Source organism: Gadus morhua, chromosome 22 (assembly GCF_902167405.1).
Source record: "Gadus morhua chromosome 22, gadMor3.0, whole genome shotgun sequence".
In the NCBI taxonomy this organism is placed as follows: Eukaryota; Metazoa; Chordata; class Actinopteri; order Gadiformes; family Gadidae; genus Gadus; species Gadus morhua.
Genome location: NC_044069.1, coordinates 23,207,216 through 23,231,310, shown reverse-complemented (window position 1 = coordinate 23,231,310; position 24,095 = coordinate 23,207,216). Strand labels below are relative to the sequence as shown.

The following is a 24,095-nucleotide window of genomic DNA, read 5'->3' as shown; positions in this document are numbered from 1 at the left end:
TGACCATTCTCATGCTAATGTGACATGTGTGTTAGCATCCTACAGTCAGAGCCATCATAGATATATTGATTCAAAAAACAGTCAGTGCACCTGTAACTCTGTGACATTTCTAGCTTTCCTGCACGAGTTACATCACCTGCAAAGCGCAGACCTTGATCAGATTTTGGATCGCGGCCATGCAATGTATGCCCTTACACTGGGACAGTTATGTGTCGATGGAACAATGGTGCATGGACACTTGAATATACAGGAACTCCCTGAGATTGTTTTTGGCCAAAGACAGCAGCATGTGCTGACAAAGTGTAACTCAATGTATGGAACGTTTGTATCTTCTCCTGAAGTAGGCGAATACCTCAACCTTGCAGCGAGACTTCAGTGCTTGACCTCTGACGTGAACTCCGCTCTGCTGGTAATGACCTCTCAGTGCATCGCTGTTTTCCGAGACCGGCATGGAAGGTATGGCTATTTTGACCCACACACTAGACGACCTGATGGACTTCCCTCTGGCCCAGATGTACCCGGCACAGCTGTCATGTTGACTTTCACGCGTTTAAAAGACCTGGTAAAAAAGTTGATCGCAAGCTTTACTATGTTAGGCTCCAGCCCTTATGCACCATATGAGCTCGTTCCTGTGCTTTTCAACAGTGAGGATGAATTCTCTGTGGATGGAGTTTTGGCAAATGTAGACTCTAATGCAGATACTGCTGAGTGCACTCCCTGTGATGAAATATCAGACGCAATTGAACTCATGCACGTTTGTAGCGGTGAAGTTACGGTGGAATGCGATACATCTGACAAACCCCAACAGATGCCCAATCTATCAAAATATTCAAAAGAACAAAGGGTAAAGTTCGAAAAAAGACGTAAGGCTTTGGAGGTGACGAAAGCTAAACATAGCAAAAATTTTGAAACTGCAAAACAAAAAAAAAAATAGAAAAGAGAGGGAAAGGTATGCTAAAGATAAATATGTCGACAAAAAGAGATCCGGTGAAACCAACTGTTACAGAAAAAGAAAGATGTCCTACATAGCCACTCGCTATCAAAGAGACTCTAACTATAAGCAGAGGCAGAGGTCATATATAAGAAACCGTTACAGTAAAGACAAAAGCTTTAACCAGAGGCAGAGGTCATATATCAGAAACCGTTACAGGCAAGACAAAAGCTTTAATCAGAGGCAGAGGTCATACACCAACACCCGCTATCGCTTAAATGCTCATTTCAGGCAAACCCGAAGTACTTATCTTACCAATCGTTATGCAAACGACCCTGCATTCAGATCCAAACAGAAAGAAAAAATGAGACAACGCATGCGCGATACATACAGTAACAACCATTCGTTTGGCATGACTTATAGCATGTATTGTGCAATGAAAATAAGACAAAAGTACAGGAACGTAAACAGAAGACCAAACCAAATGGACGACAATCGGCCGAACCAAATGGATGACAATCTCACTACGGATGCTATTGAGGTTTTTCGATCCAACATCAAAAATGGGCCGACCTTTGCGTGTACAGTTTGCCACCGTGCGTTGTTTGCAAATCAAGTGCGATACTGCGATAGGTCAAAGTATACTCAGAACACAGATGTTGTTGAAACCTGCCTTACAGGGAAGTTTGTTCACGTTTGTAACGATTCTTGTGAAAATCCAGAGCAGTGCAATGTACCAAATGAGAGAAAGAGAGAGTGGATCTGTCACTGTTGTCACGAACATCTTAAAAATGGCCGCATGCCACAACTCGCCATCGCAAATAATTTACAGCTCGCAGATATTCCACCTGAACTGTGTGACTTAAACATATTGGAGAGACATCTCATTAGCAAATACATCACGTTTGCCAAAATAATCCCGCTTCCCAAAGGTCAACAACGAGCCATTCATGGCAATGTAATATGCGTCCCATCAGAAGTGCAGGAAACAGTCAATGCCTTGCCCAGACTTAGAAGTGAATCTCAAGTCTTGAGAGTGAAGCTAAAGAGACGTTTGTGTTATAAAGGTCATCAGCTATTCCAAACTGTAACCTGGACTAAACTAGTGAGGGCTTTGCTTAAGCTTAAAGAGGTCCATCCACAGTACAACGACATAACCATCAGAGATGAGGCTGAATTATGCGATCCAACTCTAGATGAGGACGAAGACACTGAAAACATAGATGACACAAATTTTAATGCTGAAGATATGATGGAAATCGACAGCTTTGAGAACGGTGCACTTTGCGAGGCAGAACCTGAAAACAATGAACAGGCTATTGATTCAATTGAATTAAGTCAGCAGTCAAACAGCAATCAACAGGAGGGTGATGAACCTAATGGCGGCATTGCTCTCGAGTCATGTCTGCAGCCAACTGACATTTCAGAGGAAATTTTGAGCTTTAGCGAAGGAATATATTCGGTTGCGCCCGCTGAAGGAAACAAACCAGTAAGCTTTTTCAAAACTCCTAACCTTGAGGCGATGGCTTTCCCCGTTCAGTTTCCGACGAGCAAAAACACAATCGATGAAGAGCGTCCGAAGAAATTAACTCCCTGCAGTTATTTCAAAAGTAGACTGAGCTGCATCGACGACCGTTTTGCAAGAGATACAAACTATTTGTTCTTTGCACAGTTTGTACAAGAAATATATCAGGCCACCTCCAGCATGTCAATACAATTGCGCAAAGGGAAAACCGTATACCCGCGACGGTCGCAAAATAAACAATGCAATGTTGCAAGACAAACACGAGGTTGAAAAACTGGTACGTAACAAAGACGCAATTCGATTCATGAAAGTTTTGCGAGGCAGCCCCGCCTACTGGCAACAAACTACCAAAGACTTGTTTGCGATGATAAGGCAATGTGGAACGCCGACTTTCTTTTGTACATTTTCTGCAGCCGAAATGCGCTGGAAAGAAATAATTACCGCTATTAAAACTCAACAAGGCGAACAAGTGAATTTCGATGAGCTCGACTGGTCGTCCAAATGCGATATTTTGCGAAGTAATCCTGTGACAACGATGCGCATGTTTGACAAACGCGTTGAAGCGCTGTTCAGAGATTTGATCATGTCACCTGCACAACCCATCGGCAAAGTCGTTGATTACTTTTACCGTTTAGAATTTCAGCACAGAGGTTCCCCTCACATACATTGTCTCATTTGGATAGAAGGAGCGCCAGTGTTTGAGGAGGACTCGGATAAGACGGTTTGCGATTTCATTTCCAAATACATCACCGCCGAGATGCCTGATCCAAACACGCAACCTGAACTTCACAAAAAAGTTAGCGGGGTTCAAATGCACAGCAAGACACACTCAAAGACGTGTATTAAATATCTCGGTGCCAACTGCCGTTTTGGATTTCCGAAATTACCTTCCCCCGAGACGATGATAGTAAGATCTGAAGAATGTGACGGTGAAGATGAAAGAACGTCGGTGGCGACAAGAAAGCTCACAGCACTAAACCGGTTGCTTAACAATCCCGAGAGCGAATCTCTGAGTTTAGAGCAGATATTGTCCTTGTGCGATCTTACAGTTGACCAATACCAGGATTGTCTCCGTGTTAAGGCAAAAAAAAGTGAGGTGGTACTAAAGCGTGATCCCAAAGAAGCTTACGTAAACGGCTATAATCCAACACTGCTCTTAGCGTGGGACGCAAACATGGATATACAGTATATTCTAAACCCGTACTCTTGCATTGCCTATATCTGCAGCTACATCAGCAAGGCCGAGCACGGTTTAAGCGAATACCTTAAGACAATGATTGAGAACTCAAATCATGAAAATCTCAATGAAAGTGACGAGATGAAACAAGTGATGCAGGCGTACTCCAAAAAAAGAGAGGTCAGTGCTCAAGAGTGCGTCGCTCGTGCATGTAGTCTGAACATGAAACGGTGTTCCCGCAGCGTGATATTTGTACAGACCGATGACAACCCGCTGAAAATGAGTTATCCCATGTCGCACCTAGAGAACAAAACACCAGACTCGGTTAATGTGTGGATGACAGGCTTACCCGACAAGTACAAATCGAGACCAGAATCGCCAGAGTTTGAGTCAATGTGTTTGGCTGATTTCGCTGCCACTTGTAGAATTGTCTATGGCAAACAGGCCCAAGGTGCAAAAGCTATTCCCCTGCTCAATGAAATGGGATTCGTTCAGAAGAGAACAAAGGATAAGCCCGCTGTCATCAAGTATTACCATGTCTCGCAGGAAAAGAAACCTGAGCAATTTCACGGCACATTGCTAAAGCTTTACCTGCCTTATCGCTCAGAGACACAGCTCAAGTCCATAAACTTCCCCACTTACAAGTCCTTCCATGACCATGCAGGCGTTCAGCTACCTGGTTCACAGTACGCCGAGCTAGTGTCTGACATTGTGAAACGAAACCGAGAGAAATATGAGAAACACAGGGAAGACATCGATAGTGCCATCGCAGAGTACGAACAGAATGGTTGCATAAGAAACGAATGGTGTAATCTGGCTCCTGAATGTGAACTGCAAAGGTTAGAGTGCATTGAAGAACTTGACGCGAGACCAGCCGATGAGGATAACGTCCAAGAGAATGTGCCAGACTACAACCTTAGGTCAGAAAATAGACCAGAAGGTGCCATCATGAGTGAAGCCCCTGAGATGGATCCGACAGTGTTGAAAGAAATGTATCGAAGCTTAAACCAAAAGCAGGCGTCTGTTTTCTATGCCGTCAGAGACTGGTGCATAAAGCGTGTCTGTGGTTCAAATGAAGAACGGTTCTTCTATTATATCAATGGCGGTGCAGGAACAGGCAAGTCCCACCTCATCAAATGCATCCACGCAGAAGGATCCAAAATATTGTCTCGACTTCCCCGTAACGCAGAAGAAAGCCGACATTTCCAAACCTTCCGTACTCCTCACGGCTTTCACTGGTACTGCGGCGTTCAACATATCCGGCGTGACATTGCATAGTCTCTTCAAGCTACCGAGAAATTTAAAGCCTCCTTTCCAAGGCCTTGGCAATAAACTAGACGAAGTCAGGGCAGATCTTTCAAATGCTGAGATACTAGTCATTGATGAAGTATCTATGGTCTCAAAGTATCTGTTTGCCTACGTAGACATGCGATTGAAACAAATTAAGGGAAATCAAAGACCTTTTGGTGGAATGTCAGTTCTCGCCGTCGGAGATTTTTATCAACTTCCCCCGGTCAGACAGTCGAAACCGCTGTGCGTGTACGATCCCACTCGAATCGACCTCTGGCGTGACCAATTTCAGATAATCACATTGACGGAGATCATGCGCCAGAAAGACGATGTCGCTTTTGCCGAGACGCTAAACCGCATCCGCGTCAAAGAGAAAGATGATGTATTGTCAGGACAGGACAAAGCTTTGCTCTCACAGGCTGTCACGATTCCAGCACTCTGTCCAAAAGACATACTGCATATTTTTGCCACAAACAAACAGGTTGATGCCCATAATTCAACAACGCTAGCGCTGTTTCACTCGGACATCATGAAGATAGATGCCCACGACTATAAGAAAGATCCCAAAACTGGAAGAATGGCAAAACAAGCTACACCTTTTCACGGGAACAACCGAGAGCTCGCTGACTCATTGAAACTTGCCATTGGTGCACGCGTCATGCTTACCAGAAACGTCAATGTTCAGTCTGGTCTGTGCAACGGAACTTTTGCGTGTATTGCGGAAATAGTGATCAGTGACGACGGTCCACATGTCAGTAAACTCGGTCTAGAACTGGATGTGTCGAGAAATCCCAACAATGTAAGTGCAGCTGACAATATTGTGTACATTGAGAGAGACGAAGAGAATCTGAAGCAAAGGGGAGTGGTTCGCAGACAGTTTCCTCTAAAACTTGCGTTTGCGTGTACAATACACAAGGTTCAAGGTATGACCAAATCCTCAGCAGCAGTATCGCTAAAACACATCTTTGAACCCGGCATGGCCTATGTGGCTCTCAGCCAGAGTAACTTCCCTCAGTGGACTACATATTCTCGATTTGGATGAGAAAAAATATATGCCAATCCAGAAGTTCACACAGGTCTTGCGAGCATGACAGAAGCTTCACTTCAGCACATTATGCCTCTATTTCATATCTCGGCGACATTTAAACCGACAGGACGTTCTCACCGTCATCCATCATAACACCGAAGGACTACCGGCTCACGTCGCTGACATCAAAAGTCATCATGAACTTTGTCTCGCAGACGTCCTCTGTCTAACAGAAACTCACCTGCAAGGATCTTTTGTTTCCGAAAGTATCCACTTGGAAGGTTACACATTGTTTCACCGTAATAGGAATGTCTCTTACACAAACTGCCCTCACATTTCAAACAAAAATGGTGGCGGAGTTGCTATTTATGTGAGAAACCACATCCGAGTCAGTGAAAAAACGCTACATACAGAACGCTACAGATATCGAGTTTACCGTCATTAAACTAGAAGCCCCGTTCATTGCGCTGATTGCTGCCGTCTACAGGCCTCCGAGCTACAGTGTGCACTTATTTCTAAAAAATTTGCAAAGCCTTTTAGATTCACTCGAAGTCATGGATCATCACCCAATCATAGTGTGCGGAGACTTCAATGAAAATCTGTTGTCCGGTGCAAACAAGCCGATTTATGAACTGTTTCGTGCTAAAGGTTACGCGCAACTTATCACCGCTGCTACCACGGATAAAAATACACTGTTGGACAGCATTTACATCTCCCGACCGCAGCGATGTCTCCATTCTGGTGTCCTACAATCGTATTACAGCTACCACAATCCTGTTTACTGTACACTAACATCAGAAAATGTATAAATATCAATTAAGTGTCAAACAACAAAGCATTGTGAAATGCATTGATCGTTGCAAATTGAGTTCATGAGATAAAACAGATTAAAGTTAAAGTTAACAGTTATTCATTTTTTCTCAAAATATCACTCAAACAAAAATATCACTCAAACAAAAATATCACTCAAACCAAATATTCACTTGAAAAATACTGAAATTAGTTAATGGGTGGGATTGTCCTGTCAGCCAAGCTGCAACATCCTGCCTGGCTGAGGGAGGGAGGGATGGAGGGACAATCTCATCTAAAAAAGCAAATTGATTTCATGCGATGAAACAGATTAAAGTTAGATTAAAGTCATTCATTTTTTCTCGAAATAAGCAAATTGATTTCATGCGATAAAACAGATTAAAGTTAGACTAAAGTCATTCATTTTTTCTCGTAATATTACTCAAACAAAAATATCACTCAAACCAAACATACGAAAAATACTGAAATGAGTTAATGGGTGGGATTGTCCTGTCAGCCAAGCTGCAACATCTGCTTGGCTGAGGGAGGGAGGGATGGAGGGACAATCTCACCTAAAACAGTCAAAAAAATTTCAAACAAATGTAAAAATGGTTTAAAATAAATATTATATTGTTCTGGGCGGCAAAGTTAAAATGATCACACATAGCAAACTAAAGGAAGTTGAGCTTTTAATATGATCCCTTTTAATATCAGCCTTGATATCACATAAAATAGAATTTTACACGTCCCAGATTCTTACAGGGCTTCAGGAAACGCAGGTAAGTACCTTGTAACTCGTGGAATTGTAAGGATTTGTTATCGCTCCTGCAGCACTTCTACTTCACTGTACTTAAAACATTATTTTGTCTTTGAGTTTGTCGTTATGAGTGGCTCCCAGCTGTCCGGAGGGAGGCCCTGGAGCTCAAAATATCACCAGTGGACCAGGCACCCCCCCCCCACAAACCGTGTGCCTTCGCAAAAAGCCGGACAGACAACAAGCCTGACAGACCAGAGAGGTCAGAGAGGGACCAATCAGTGGTCATCATTGTCCTTTACAGTTCTCTGCAATGGTGACATGTACGTCACTATGTATTTCTAATATAAATGTTGTATGACTCTTATAATGGTTCTGTAATGGTTTGATTGTTATCGGTTTTCCTCATCTATCCATTGTAAGATGAATAAAACATGCACATTTGGATGTGATTTCAGGCTATGGGAGGGGTTGAAGATGGACCTGGAATGGATGGGCCTAGTGACACTGGCGAGGCCGAGTGCAGAAGCGACATTCAATCATTTTGAGATGGACCCGAGCATTTTGTAAGTACAATTTATAAATTGAATTGCATGCACACCATAAACAGTTGATGGAACTTATAATGTGAAAACCATGTATGTGACTAATTGCTGCTGCTCTTTTCTCACTTGGCCTCTGTCGGGTTCAGGGTCTGCATGGAGAGTTCAACTGAAGTGAATCAGTAGCAGCTCTACTCTGCGACTCATATCTGTAAGTAGAGTTTATTCTTAACGTTTGGACTCGTGTCTTCTGTTGGTGATTAAATGCACAGTTGGTTCATGTGTTTTATCGTAACATTTTCCTTTCTATCTTTACAGCAGTCTACTTTGAAAGAGTCTACTTCTTCTGCAAATGGAGAGTTCAACACAACAAAGACACGACTGTTGCTGTCAGTCATCCAGCTGGAGACAGGACTCACTTCCAAAGCAAAGAAAGGATTTTCTGCAGAACTCCCGATGCAAACCCCAAAGACAGCTAACCCCTTCTTCAGGACAAGAACAGGTTAACTCCAGGCAGTCACTGCCCTTTGTCACCTGGCTACTCACTGGCGAGTCACTCATGAACCAGAGACTCCCAAACCCTCCCACTAACCACATACACACACACACACGTGTCGCATGCTCAGCCGTCCTGGTAGGGGATCTCTCTTTGACTTGGCCTACCTAAAGGTTTCTCCTTTTTCCCCTAATAAGGGTTTTAAAGAGTTTTTCCTTTAATGCTTGGAGAGTCTAAGGCTGATGATGCAAGACACACAAATGTGTGATAGTCTGATGGGACCCAAAGTTGAGCTTTGTTTTCATGTTAGTTTTATGCCTTTGATATTTTCATGTAATAAAATGTAAATGAAGTGACTAAAAAAATGTATCATGTCTGATTAACCAAGAGGTACGTGGGCATTACAAATGGTTTGACTCAAAGGTTTACATGGTGGAGCATGTCGTAGCAACTCAAGTAATCAACTGAGTGTGAGGGAGCTATTTCTGTAGGTACAAGCTTATTGCAACCTCACATCTTGTGCGCATTATTCAACATTTCCAAACTTTTCAAAGTCTTAATATTCATTTGTTAATTCAATTTAGCTTCAGTTCTTCTAAATTCAGAATCATTCAATTGTTCAGTCCCATTCAATCGTAATTATTATTATTCCTAGATTCAGTGTCTTCATTCTACAGACTTCATTCTACCTTCAAAATGTTCAACAGATTTCCTAGATTCAGGGTATTGATTCAACATTCAGCTTCAGCAGCAGAGTGGAGCATTTTAGCGTCAGCAGACTTTAGCAGTATTACTTCAGAACCCTTCAACTCATTCATAATTCATTCTACAGACTTCAATCTACATTCAAAAGGTTCAGCAGATTTCCTAGATTCAGTGTATTGTATTTCAGATTTGTTAATTCAATTTAGCTTCAGTTCTTCTAAATTCAGAATCATTCAATTGTTCAGTCCCATTCATTCGTAATTATTATATTTCCTAGATTCAGTGTCTTCATTCTACAGACTCCATTCTACCTTCAAAATGTTCATCAGATTTCTTAGATTCAGTGTCTTCATTCTACAGACTTCATTCTACCTTCAAAATGTTCATCAGATTCCTAGATTCAGCGTCTTCATTCTAATGGACTTCATTCTACCTTCAAAAATGTTCAGCAGATTTCCTAGATTTCAGGGTATTGATTCTACAGGCTTCATTCTACCTTCAAAATGTTCAGCAGATTTTCCTAGATTCAGCGTATTCATGCTACAGACTTCATTCTACCTTCAAAATGTTCAGCAGATGTCCTAGATTCATTGCAACGATTCTTCAACGTGCAGCTTCAGCAGTAGAGCGGAGCCATTTCAGCGTCAGCAGAACTTTAGCAGGATGACTTCAAAAACCATTCAACTGATTCATAGTTTCATCTACAGACTTCATTCTACATTCAAAATGTTCAGCAGATGTCCTAGATTCATTGCAACGATTCTTCAACGTGCAGCTTCAGCAGTAGAGCGGAGCATTTCAGCGTTAGCATTCACACCGCAAATACCTTCAGGGATTGCAATTCTAGTTATTTTATTCCGCCACTTTTTCTACTGCGCGTATCTCCTTCAACATACTTCAACGTAGAAACATCATTCAAACATTAAAACGTTCAGCTCCATTAGTATATATGTGCTATTATTTTTCTTCATTGATATTCTTCATAATTCCCGAGATATTCAACTTTATTCACCGAAAATGCCCCATTCACTCCCTATTCAAATTTCAAAAAAACGCTGATTCACCCTTCATCCGATTCAACCCTCTTCCAACATTCAAACCTTCATAACTTGGTCAAATTTCAACCGTTTACCATCATTCAAAGAATTAAACAGATCTACACATTTGTATCTTCAATAATCTTCAAACAGAATGTCGATATCATTTATAGTTTTTTCAGATTCACAGTTTTAGTTTTAATTCCGGATTCGTTTTCAGTTGCTCTCACTCTAACCGTTTGCCATGGCAACAGCTCGTTGACCAATCAGTGGTCTCTAACATTCGATATTCAAATGAGGCTGATTCATCCTTGATCCGATTCAACCCTTCCAACATTCAAACCTTCATAACTTGGTCAAATTTCAACCGTTTACCATCATTCAAAGAATTAAACGGATTTACACATTCGTCTCTTCAATAATATCGAAACATGAATTTCGCTATGGATTTATAGTTTTTTCAGATTCACAGTTTTAGTTTTAACTTTTATTATAAATATTCCGCCACTTTTTCGCAAGGCGACTCCTTCAACATACTTCAACGTAGAAACATCATTCAAACATTAAAACGTTCAGCTCCATTAGTACTATTGTGCTATTATTTTTCTTATTGATATTATTCATAATTCCCGAGATATTCAACGTTATTCACCGAAAATTCCCCATTCACTCCCATTCAAAATTAAAAAAACGCTGATTCATCCTTGATCCGATTCAACCCTTCCAACATTCAAACCTTCATAACTTGGTCAAATTTCAACCGTTTACCATCATTCAAGGAATTAAACAGATCTAAATATTTGTAATCTTCAATAATATTGAAACAGAATTTTCGATACCATTTATAGTTTTTTCAGATTCACAGTTTTAGTTTCAAACCGTCATATTCTACAGTTTGTCCCATTGAGGCAGTCTGCCCATTCTGACACTTAAATTACTAAAGACATTGTAACTAAATCATTTTCCAGCCGTTTACCATCGCTGAAACAATTAAACAGAATGTAGACATTTGTATCTTCAATAATATCTGTAACGAAATTTCGATAGCTTTTAAACCTTTTCCAGAATCACATTTTTAGTTTGACACCGGATTAGTTTTCAGTTGGTTTCATTGATTTCCGTTGACATTCAGGCAGTCTCCCTAAACCCACACACACACGCACGCACGCACAGACGCACACACGCACACACGCACACACACACACACACACACACACACACACACACACACACACCACACACACACACACACCGGCCTTGGTGAGACACAGACACACCACACACAGACACATCCGGCTGGTCACACACACACACACACACACACACACACACACACACACACACACACACACACACACACACACACACACACACACACCACACACCACACACACACACAGAGATAACATCGGCCGGGTGAAACACACACACACACACACACACAAACACACACTGCAATCCGATTTTAACATTTGGAACTCTGTTCAAATCCCTCACTTGAATAAAGCTATTCAAACATTTATACTGCTCCCTCCTACCACTACTACTACTACCATTAGCCGGCAGACTGTAAATGAAGAATGCGTTATGTAAATTGAGGACAGCGTTAACTCTCACTGGTTTCTCAAAACACGCACGGGAAGGCACATTTTATTAGTTTGGCTGAATCCGAATACTCATACTTGACTGCTATATAGTATGCATTTTGTAGTACGGAATAAATAATATGGCGTCCGAATGCTCCGTACGCATTGTGTAGTTAGCCTACGGAAAACGTTTCCGAATGCGTACTACCGCCACAGTAAACAACGGAGTTCACAACGCTATCCCACAATGCAACCGGAGTGTGGTAACGAACGAAGATGGCTGACCCACACCACCATCTGAGGGAGATACGTCATCTCCAAAACATCCGTCATCTCCAAAACATCCGGTGGAGTTTCGGCGATGTTCGGAAGCGTTCTAAGCATAGCTGTAGACCGTACTACACTGTCAAGTGTACCGTCAGTAGTAGACACTGAAGGGCTTTCTTACCTTTTCATAAGATAACCTTTGCTCCACATGGGACATTGTAGAGAGCGGATCCTTGGTTTGATCACCTGTATGAAAGTATAATATACTGTACATTGTATACGCTGTTTTGTGTAGTTATACTGTATATAGTATGGGTAGATTTGTACTTTTGAGTTTAAGCCAAAAAGCACCAACTTTGTTTTGGTAACATATATAATTGTGAGATTCAATTTCCGTTTGACTTTGTTGTCCCATCATAAGTTTTTACTTTCAAACGATATCACCGCAGCACAAATACTCATGACAGGCCAGGTTTTCCTGAAAGCAATGTTTGAAGCCTGTCTTTGCATTACAGGGTTGATAATTATAGCCACAAACATGCAATGAATCCAGAGGATATACCATTTAAATTCATATCAACACATCAATAAACACTTCAGTTTAGTCAGAAACTGGATTTATTAAAACCAACAAACATGAAACAACTACAACAGACAACATACATCACTGACCCTGTACAAGTCCCCGCCCCCACCTGGAGGCAGAGACCCGGGCCATGGTATCTCCCGGGAGGCCAACCTCACCGCTAGAGGTTGGCCTCCCTATAAGCGCCATGCATATCGGGCCAAAGTAGCAGCTATGGACTCTCCTCCAGTCAACAAGACACACTTGTTTGTGTACGCCCTGGAGGCAGAGACCCGGCCTTGGCATCTCCCGGGAGCCCAACCTCACAGCTTAGAGGTTGGCCTCCCTATAAGCGCCATGCATATGCGGGCCAGAAGGAGCAGCTAGGGTCTCTCCTCCAGTTATTAAATGAGAGCAAAGGAGGCATTAGCCTTTGGAGAGATTGTCCAAGCCATGCCTTTCCATTTATTATTTCAATTTGAAAAGGCCAAATTAATTCCCCCCTCCCCCAAGGGGGTCCAGGCCGTGGGGTTCAGGACCCTCCCAGACTGGGGACAAGGAGGTCCTGGACCCCTGTGCTAAAGAGCACGTAGTTCCACCGGCCATGTGGGATGCAGCCTTTGGACAGACCGTAGTGCAGACTCTCGTCAAGTGTAGTGCTGAGGCAGCAGCAGTAGCAGCAGCATCTTCTGTATAAAAGAAAGATATTGGGAGTATTAAAAGACACGAAGCAGTTACCAACACACAAAGCACAGTTACCAACACACTGAACCACGCACACAGTCACAATGGTCACTCATAGCAAGAGCTTAAAATTAACACCTGCCAACCCACCAGATGCAGGTAGAAAATAACTTTTGCGTGTAAGATTGTAAAGTCGCCAGCCAATTTGGCTGGTGATGAATGAAGCAAATATCATAGCGTGTTTGACTCAGCCGGCTACAGAGATGATGATAAGGTCTGTGTTGCCAGATCGGGCTGTTCTCCGCATAGGAATGTGGGCGGTTTTGTGTGTGGTTTGCTTGTCAACATAGCTATGAACGATACGTAGTGACGCGTTATACAACCATTGGCTAAGTGTGGTGTGCTGAAACAGAACAGATGAACACTCCTTGTGGCCCGCATATGCATAGCGCTTATAGGGAGGTCCAACTGTGTGAGGTTGGTCCTCCCGGGAGATACCAAGCTACGACACAAGTTAATATACAAGTTTTTGCTTGAACGCGCCTGTTGGATGCAGAGTAAAAAAAGAATGTGAACCACCCCACCTGCTGCAGGTGTACATTTTAAGTGCTCTGGCTATGAGTGACTATTGTGAAAACACCATTTAATAATTGATTTGATGTTGAAGCCCTTATGTAAAGTATACTATATATATATATATATATATATATATATATATATATATATATATATATATATATATATATATATATATATATATATATATATATAATATTATAGATACACACATATATATATTATATCATATATATATATATATATACATATACATATATTAATATATATATATATATATATATATACATGTTTGGTAACTGCTTGATTTTAACCTTTTTGTGCGTGGTTCAATGCTTCATGCCTTTCAATAATCCCAATATCTTTCTTTAATACATAAAATAGACCTCCTTCTCCCCGTCTGGGAGGATCCTGAACGCTAAGACCTGGACAAACAAGTGTGTCTTGTTGACTGGAGGAGAGACCCTAGCTGCATATGTGTAACTCTTATAGGGAGGCCAACCTCTAACTGTTTGAGGTTGGCCTCCCGGGAGATACCAAGTCCCGGGTCCATATATGGCGTGCTCAATGCCTCCTCATCTGAGATTTGCCACTCCTTCATGCTCCTTCACCACGTGTCTTGTTGACTGGAGGAGAGACCCTAGGTGCTCCTTCTGGGCTGCATATGTGTAACTCTTATTGGGAGGCCAACCTCTAATGGTTTGAAGTTGCCTCCCCGGGAGATACCAAGCTACGACAGACTGATTAGCATTGACCCGGGACATACCAAGTCCCGGGTCTCTGCCTCCAGGTGGGCGGGGACTTGTACAGGGGCAGTGATGTAGGCGACTGTCTGATGTCTTGTGGCCTCTGGAGATATTTGTTGGATTTTTAAAAAGACAACTCCAGTTGTGCAGGATGTTGGGAGGTGGGAGTAGGACACCCTGCTTTGCTGAATCAATCGTTATTACTGAGCGTAATAAATATTCAAATTCTCCAAAGTAACAATACCAATCAATACCTTCAGGAATTGCATTTCTAGGAGCATGCATCAGCCCATCAGTGAGACGGTGTGGCGTCTAAAGTGGCGCCCCACCCCACCCACCTCACCTGCTGCTGGTGTACATTTTAAGTGCTCTGGCTATGAGTGACCATTCTGAAAAACATCTCACCAAATCATTTAATGGATGGACAATGAAATTCATTGCCAACACCAATTTAATAATTGATTTGATGTTGAAGCCCTGATGTAAAGTATATATAGTTAATACGTTTGGTAACTGCTTGATTTTAACCTTTTTGTGCGTGGTTCAGTGCTTCATGCCTTTTAATAATCCCAATATCTTTCTTTAATACATAAAATAGACCTCCTTCTCCCCGTCTGGGAGGGTCCTGAACGCTACGACCTGGACAAACAAGTGTGTCTTGTTGACTGGAGGAGAAACCCTAGCTGCTCCTTCTGGGCCGCATATGTGTAACTCTTATAGGGAGGCCAACCTCTAATGGTTTGAAGTTGCCTCCCCGGGAGATACCAAGCTACGACAGACTGATTAGCATTGACCCGGGACATACCAAGTCCCGGGTCCTCTGCCTCCAGGTGGGCGGGACTTGTACAGGGGCAGTGATGTAGGCGACTCTGTCTGATGTCTTGTGAGCATCACTCTGATGTCCCTGTCATTGCTCCACCTTCTCTATCCCCTTTGCCAATTCTCCAAATACAATGAATTTAGTTGCCCTTTTCCCATCCGACACCCCAGCGACGACGTTAGTATTTGTGGTGCCAGCCAATGCATCCTTTGCTGTCATTTGCCTCTCCTGGACCCTCTTTTGCTCTATTAAAGTCACAATCTTAACAGGGACAGTGATGTATGCGACTGTTAGGTCTCGTTAACATTGTTTTAACGTATCAATATCAAAAGGGGTCAATAATAATAATGTAAATAATGATTTAATGTCAGTAAAACAACAAACTCGAAAAGGTGGGCTTATGACTACTCCTCTCTTAAATTAATTTGGAGTAATTTTGCCCTTTCAAATGTAAATAATAAATGGAAAGGTATGGCTGTGACGGTCTTGCCAATCACTGCATCCCACATGGCCTGTGGAATGACGTGTTCATTGTCACTGGGGTCCAGGAACTCCTTCTCCCCGTCTGGGAGGGTCCTGTACCCCATGACCTGGACCCCCTTGTCTCCATTGATAACCTACAGGAAATTAATATATAATGGGGATAGAGAAGGTGGAGCAATTACAGGGACATCAGAGTGATGCTCCGAAAAAGGGGTCCAGGACCTCCTTCTCCCTGTCTGGGAGGGTCCTGAACCCGAGTCAATGCTCGTCCCTCTGCGAGAGATGGTAGAGGTCGAGGACATTACACTGGTGACTGTTCAGGGCTGGGTCAAAGAAGTAAGACGAGCATTGACTCGGGACATATTAAGTCCTGAGCCTCTGCCTCCAGGTGGGCGGGGACTTCGACCGCGCCAGCGATATAGGCCACGGTCTGATGCCTTGTGAGCATCACTCTGATGTCCCCGTAGTTGCTCCACCCAAAATGTTTTATTCTGTATGAATTCCCCTCCTCTATTCCCTTTGCCAATTCCTCAAATAGCATGATTTCGTTGCCCTTTTCCCATCCGACACCCCAGCGACATGGTTTCGTTAAGGTGGATGTCTTGTTAACATCGTTTTTAACGTATCAATATCAAAAAGGGTCCAGGACCTCCTAGTCCCCCGTCTGGGAGGGTCCTGAACCAACTGAAAACGAATCCGGTATGAAACTAAAACTGTGAATCGGAAAAAAAGTATAAATGATATCAAAATTCTGTTTAGATATTATTGAAGCCGTCTGGTCAACCTTTGACACAGGCGGAGGCAGCTCCTTTACAACGCTGGGAGAGAAGACAAGACAGACCTAGGCAAAATGTCACCTTTTGCAAGATTTGCTATTAGACATTCTTTAACATCCTCTTTTTTCTTTTCAGTTCATGAAATGCCCGTCATTTTGTAATAATTTAGCCTTAGTAAATCATTCCAGTAACTCCTTAGAAGGAGCTTCAAAAAACATTTATATGCAAGCCATGACTCAGCCTGAATAGCTTAATGAACCAGTGCATAATGTATATGGGCACAAGAGCGCAGACCAAGTGACACCTCCGCTGGGCACTAGAGGCACATGACCACCTCGCAGACGATGCGTTCCCTCTAGCTGACTACCTATACCAAAATCTATCTTACTAAGCTCAACCCTAGTCTTCATGTGGCTACTGGCAGCGGGTATTTATGCACTGAAGCCCATGGGGTGGAAAAGAAGACCAGCACGCTGGCGCCTCCCCCCAAGCCCATGGATGTGCCCCCGAGACAACTGCTGCTAACCGCGGTCACCACAACACTACTGGCAGCGCTCAGCAACACCCAAAGGGATGAAGCCGTAAACCTACAGGGAAGCCCCGCAATTTTGAGTGCACAACGGTGAGTCCAAGTGCTGCGTCTTGCCCCAAGCTACATAAAAAGCACAAATTAACACTATGTGAAGGCTGTGCAAAACAAAAGAAATGCTCCCCTCTCTCGTCCAGACACCAAACAGAACAAAATAGACCAAGTTTAACAATTATATTTTAAACTTAACAAGTGTCTCCACGAACGCCAATCAAGGGTTTAACACCACGCACATTGGTGCACAGCTACTAGTCTGTTAGCCATCAGAATTCCTGAGAGGAGAGAAAGACGGGGCGGAGCAGAGATGCCCCCAAGTTACACAAAGACAGTCAGAGGGCCGTCACACATCTGACACCCCATCAATTATATTGGTATCCATATATGGCGTACTCATTATCAAAGGGGTCCAATATCTAAACAAAATTTTGTTTAGATATTAGTGAAGATACAAATATTTTTAATGGTTTGAACGATGGAGAACGGTTGAAAAATGATTTAGTTACGTGATTTAGTTAGTGTGTTGAAATGTCCGAGGTTGACCAGACGGCCATATTACTGAAGGTACAAGTGTGTCAATTTGTTAATGATTTCCTTATAATTATGTTATTAAAAAGATATCAAGATGTGCAGTAAGCATAAGAAAATTAGTAAACCTCGTGTTTATTTCAGTATATTGATTGACATTGGCATTGTCCTGACAAGATATTTGGTAGACGTGTAGTGCATATACCCCTCTGTGATCATCCGAAACGTGATATGTTACATTTTAGATCCTCACTTTACTAATATAAAAAAATATCAAATATCTAAATACCTATTCTATGACTTCTTAACTGAAACGGAGGTGAGACAGCAGATGACCCAACATAGGTTTAGAGTCAGAAAGTGGCGTTTTCTCCAAAAGGCTAAGATAGGATAATTAGTGAAGCTAGCTAGGGCTGTTTATTTACCTCTTGCTGGTGAAAGTGGGAGAGGAGAGCTCCATCCTGGGGTCCCAGCCTTTCAGCTTGCTGTGACACACACACACACACACACACACACACACACACACACACACACACACAACTTTAGTTAATATGCTTATCATCCGACTCCTGTAGTTTGACTGAATTGAGGCCTTGATGGCCCTTTCTGGGCCTCCCTCTCCAGCGACATTGGTGGTTGATTCAAATACTTTTTCAGCTGGGAGACAAACACCCCAACAACTATATTGATAGATACATAAATACATATGTACTTCATTCATCACCGAGGGGAAACGGCATTATAGCAGCTCAAATTAAAAAAAAATATTTTTTTTATAAAGTATTGTTTTTTATAATAAAATCTATAAGTCTGAATTAGGGATCGACCGATACAGATTTTTTAGGGCCGATACGATACCGATATTTTTTCATCAGCCTTAGCCGATACTCTGATACGCCGATACCGATATTTAGAGCCGATACTGCTTTTGCTCCCTCAATCATAAAAATTACACTGATAACAAATGTTACAAGTCTCAATTTAAAAAAAGGAACATTTATTGAACTTCAATATAAAAAACAATATTTAACAAATATTAAAAACAGGTGAGGTAAAACAAGTAAGAAAAATTTGATGAGCAATATTTAACAAATATTAAAAACAGGTGAGGTAGAACAAGTAAAAAAAAAAAAAGTGAAAAAATATCGGCGAAAATCAGCCGCGTATCGGCCGATACGATACACGTAAAAAACGCGAATATCGGTCCGATAATATCGGCCGACCGATATATTCGGTCGATCCCTAGTCTGAATTCATGTTATCTGCTTTAGCCTACCCTGCCCCACTTCTAAAAGTGAGTGAAACCGGTGGCGTGTGTGTGTGGGGGGGGGTTACCTGAGTAGAGCAGCTGGGTGTCCTAGAAGGAGATGGCTGTGATCCAGGCCTCAGAGCCTTCCCCTGGGGCCGTGGTCTCTAGCCCCGGCGCCGTTAGCGAGAGAACACTGACACAACCGTTGGAGTCTCTACACACCACACGCATGTCACTGCTGTGGAGTGGGGGTGGGGACAGACCAGTCAGAACATCATCCATCACACACATGAACACAGAAACTGATGAACACAATCCTCTTTCACCCCCACCCACACTATGAAGAGCTTGTTGTGGTAACAATCATTATTACTGACAGAAATAGATACTCAAATTCTAGGTACAAGTCGAGAGATATGTCAGAAATTCTTAGTGTGTGACTGCTCACAACTATTTAGAAAACGCACGAAAAAAGATTTGCTGATGTATTGGTGGTTTGTAATCATTCATTCTCGTACCTGATACAGCCATGAGTCTGAATGGTGTTCAATTCAGTGGATGGTGGGACAACGGTGTAAAGTTCAGCATGAAGAATGTGCATCAGCTCCTGTGGTGAGTGGTCCGGTGGCCTCCTGGATGCAACAGGAAGCATCCGTGTTGAGTGACCCTCAAAGCAGCATTTGATGCAAGCAAGATCTGTCTGTGATAAGTGTAAAATACGAATACAATTAAACAGTCCATCACTAACAGGACAACTAACTCATACATTCAAGAAAGCTACACTGCTCAGTTATTGTCGTTTTAAAAAGGGGACTGACAGGATTGTGTCAGACATACAACCAAGCTACCTGTTCAGAACGACCTATACGTTATTATCATGTCAGCATTGATCTGAATGAGCACGCGATACAGCGGCTCGTGCCGTGACAGCCTTTAAATACCAGCCCAGACGTCATGAGCATCATTCCACAGAAGAAAAGACAGATAGAAGACGACAGATAAAGTAAGTGACATATATTAACCTGTCTTTATACAGAGTTTATTTCGATAATCTACTTTAAAAACACTCGAAAGTATAATCATTTATATAATAAAACCAAACGAAAAGTAAATGTTGTGAACGGCGGCGGAACATTCGAACATAAAATCAGTAGGGCCAAGTTTGCGGAGTCACGACGTCAGATTAGTTTACCCGTAAAAGGAAAAAAACAAGAGCAATGTCTGAGAAGAAAAAAAGTACAACCTAAAGTTCAAGCCGTCAGTGGTCAAGTTTGCTGAACAAAGGTGTTAAACTTCAATAATTGTTCGTAGTCAATTTATAAAGTCCATTTATTTAAGCTCTCAACAGCATAACCATATCACATCGGCGGGAAAAACACGGCACGCGCAAAGCCTATCCACGGAAACACCATCCTCTTTCACCCCCAACCACACTATGAAGAATCGTTGCGGTAACAACCAATTATTACTGAGAGAAATAGATATTCAAATTCTAGGTACAAGTCGAGAGATATGTCAAAGGTTCTTAGTTTTGTGGTTCACTGCTCAATTTATAAGGTCCAATTTATTTAAGCTCTCAACAGCATAACCATACCACATCGGCGGGAAAACACGGCACGCGCAAAGCCTATCCATGGAAACACCATCCTCTTTCACACCCAACCACACTATGAAGAGTCGTTGCGGTAACAACCAATTGTTACTGAGGAGAAATAGATATTCAAATTCTAGGTACAAGTCGAGAGGACATGTCAGAAGTTCTTAGTTTGTGCTCACTGCTCAATTTATAAAGTCAATTTATTTAAGCTCTCAACAGCATAACCATACCACATCGGTGGGAAAAACACGGCACGCGCAAAGTCCATCCATGGCATCTGCAGACCACAGCCAGTCTGCTGTCGTCATAGCGGTTACGTCTTTGTGACCAAAACGCAGTTATAGGCCTACCACTCGGCCACCGGACAGTTTTGCGCGTATTCTTTGAATAATGCGCGGGTTATTGGTTAATGTTAATACATGTACGGTCATATTCATACTGGTTCAAATAATAAATGTGATGTATTCCCTATCTTTGCTGAGCAAGAATTTTCAGCGATTGAAACAAATAAAGTAACCCTGGCTATTAATTTAAGTTTGACGGTAATGGTCATAAATGAACACCTTAAATGGAGTAAGAAAAAACATTTGTGTATTTAAAAATAATAATAATAAATTAATTAAAATTATATATATCTTACCTTTAGTTATCTTTGCGGAATGCGCCACATGCTATGCTCCGTTAGCGTCTGCCTCGTGGACGGGGGAGGTCTAACTGGCCTACTTCAACGGAGCTAGTCTTATCTATGCTAATGTTAACAGTAGCCTTTACCAACCGTTGTTTGGAATTGTAAGCACAGAGCGAATAAAACTAACTTCAGGAGTCACTTAAAATACTGAAACACAGCTGCTTGCGATGGACGTTAAAAGGGCCGTTGGATAAGACCGTCGTGCTCCCATGCAGCATGCACGCACTGTCTGCAGCCGTAACTCCGGAACTTCTGTAACAGCATCATTTCACCTCTTAAATAGACGCGAAAAGAGGGGGGGCGCCCTCTGTTGGCAGGAGGGGACCAACAACGTGATATCTTTATTATCTGGGTCGTTCTTTAACTTTATATGCTACTAGGGTGTGCTTTTACTTATTTAATCTTAGCTTGAATATTAAACTTGCCTCTAAAAACTGTTTTTTTTTCTCTTGTATGTATTTTCAGAAAATGGCTTTCAACAAAAGAACAGAGAAGCTGTACACCGACACCTTCAAAGTGGTGATTCTGCGAGAGACGATAAAGGTGAAGGAGTGGAACATCTCAGAGGAGGAGGCATTTGGCCGTCACCACACTGACCCAACTATGCCGCTGGGGTGTCTCTGATGGGAAGAGGGCAACTAAATTTATAATGTTTGAGGAATTGGCTAAGGGGATAGAGGAGGGGAAGTCTTACAGGATAAAAAATTTTGGGTGGAGCAGTTACGGGGGATATTAGAAGTAGAACAATGCTGACCAAGGCATCAGACCGTGGCCTACATTGCTGCCCCGGTCCAAGTCCCCCGCCCACCTGGAGGCAGAGGCTCGGGGCTTAATAGGTCCCGAAGTCAATTGCTCGTCCCTCTGCGGGAGATGGCAGAGGTCGAGGAGACGACGCTGCTGACTGTTCAGGGCTTGGTCAAAGAAGTAAGTTATAATTTGATTTGGAATTAAATTATAATTAAAAATGTTGAATTATAATTCAAATTTAACCCCTGACTGGCAGTTTGCAGAAACCCTCCTCTTATAATGGTTGCAGCAATTCTATAAAAACACAACACAAAATACTAAAACCTCTTTCTCTGTGACATTATTTTCTATAGCTTACATTGGAATCAGTCATTAAACATCTTACAATGGTATTGGATAAAGGTGACCTATATTGGAATAAAGTTTAGAAAAGAAAAATCTATACTTAAAAATCATACCGCTTATCATGCATGAAACTTTGTTTTACTGTCATCGCTCAGATAGAAAGCTATCCGAGTTGTGTGGTAGTAATGCCAATTTTCCCATTTCTCATTTAGCTAGGTGCGTTTCCACCCGCAAACAGCGGCCGGTGGCCCGCCAGTGCCCTCGAAAGGGCCGTGGTGCTAAAAGATGTAAGGAATTGATCATACAGTGTGCTCAGTAGTCACTTTGTTAAATTACTCATTTTGATAGCTCCTTTTATACAATTGCATATCTTTTTCAGCAGGTGAAGTAAAAGTTCAAATCAGTGTCGGCCTTAAATAAGCACTGCTTACGTAGCCTGTTTTATTGTGGTAGGGGGATACAGAGGTGGAATTGCTACTCTGGAGGGAGGCCAACCCTCACCACCGTTAGAGGTTGGCCTCCTTATAAGAGTGACCCATCTGCGGGCGAAAAGGAGCAACTGGGGACTGAGCCTCCACTCGTCAGGGCACACTTCAGTGGAAGTGAGTCCAATGACAATAGGCTATATATTGTATTGATTGTAAAGCATTTAGGTGTAACTTTTTTACTCTGCATCCAACAGGCGCGTCCAAGCAAAAACTAATATATTAATTTCCTGTATGTTATCAAAGGAGACAAGGAGGGTCCAGGTCATGGGGTACAGGACCCTCCCCAGACGGTGACATGGAGGGTCCTGGACCCCATGGGACAACGAACATGTCGTTCCACAGGCCATGTGGGATGCAGTGATTGGAGAGACCAGTCCCAGCCATACCTTTCAATTTATTATTTACTTTGAAAGGGCAAAATTACTCCTAATTAATTTAAGAGAGGGAGTAGTCATCGCCCCCCCCCCCCCCCCCCCCCCCCCCGTTCGAGTGTTGTTATTGGTTAAGGACATTAAATCATTATTTCAGTTTGTCGTTGTTGTCCCATCATCATTTTTACTTTCAAATGACGTCACCGCAGCACGAATACTCATGACAGCCCAGGTTTTCCAGATTATTATTGTTTCGAAGCCTGTCTTTGTATTACAGGGTTGATGTTACGATATGATATCACAGACATTACGTAGTAATACATCCAGGATAACCAAAAAGATAAAATATATAAATAAATAACTTAGGCCGCAGACATTTAATGCAAGCTACCAGCTTCATCATACATATGGCTCTTCATACTTCCCAAAGAATTTCATTGAAAGCTCAAACGGTTTCAAATCTCCTTCAACATCCATTGTACCATTTACGAATCAAATCAACACATCGATAAACAGTTGCGTTTAGTCAGAAAACAATGAAATAATCTGCGACAGAGATTATGGATTTATTATTTATTAAGCAGGACAGTGATTTTCAACCAGTGTGCCGTGCCGCGAGAGATCGTCAGGTGTGCCGTGGGGAATTTTCTAATATCACCTAATTAACCATTGTCGGGTGTCTGTGCTGTAATAAAGTATCGCAGATAATGTTCCCTAATT

At 42.3% G+C, this 24,095-nt stretch overlaps 2 long non-coding RNA genes across 2 annotated transcripts; one reads left to right on the top strand and one right to left on the bottom strand.

Moving 5' to 3' along the window:
- The first annotated feature begins 7,795 nt into the window (after window positions 1-7,795).
- LOC115535680 (uncharacterized) lies at window positions 7,796-8,405 on the top strand. Its single transcript, XR_003974537.1, has 4 exons — window positions 7,796-7,816; window positions 7,952-8,059; window positions 8,185-8,246; window positions 8,354-8,405. It is a non-coding gene; the product is annotated as an uncharacterized LOC115535680 (long non-coding RNA).
- A 4,623-nt stretch (window positions 8,406-13,028) lies between these two features.
- Window positions 13,029-19,293, bottom strand: LOC115535682 (uncharacterized). Its single transcript, XR_003974540.1, has 3 exons — window positions 19,226-19,293; window positions 18,316-18,375; window positions 13,029-13,380 (listed from the first exon to the last, which is right to left on the bottom strand). It is a non-coding gene; the product is annotated as an uncharacterized LOC115535682 (long non-coding RNA).
- Window positions 19,294-24,095: the final 4,802 nt, after the last annotated feature.